Source organism: Penaeus monodon, chromosome 15, assembly GCF_015228065.2.
Source record: "Penaeus monodon isolate SGIC_2016 chromosome 15, NSTDA_Pmon_1, whole genome shotgun sequence".
NCBI classification, from domain to species: Eukaryota; Metazoa; Arthropoda; class Malacostraca; order Decapoda; family Penaeidae; genus Penaeus; species Penaeus monodon.
The window spans coordinates 3,875,341-3,875,540 of record NC_051400.1 but is presented as its reverse complement, the minus strand read 5'-3'; positions in this window follow the sequence as shown (position 1 = coordinate 3,875,540).

The window sequence follows — 200 nt, the reverse complement described above, 5'->3', positions numbered from 1 at the left end:
ACCTATTGCCTTACAGAAAGTCATCCCAAGTTCATTTTCTTTCTTTACACTAATCTCATGGTTTTAGTAAAAACGATATTGAGGTACAGACATAAATATCTATATCTATATATCAGTGTAATAATCCTCCTTTTTTTACTCGAGTGCGTTACGTGTACGTATTTGTTTGTTTAAGTGTATGTGTGTCTGGGTGTATGTCC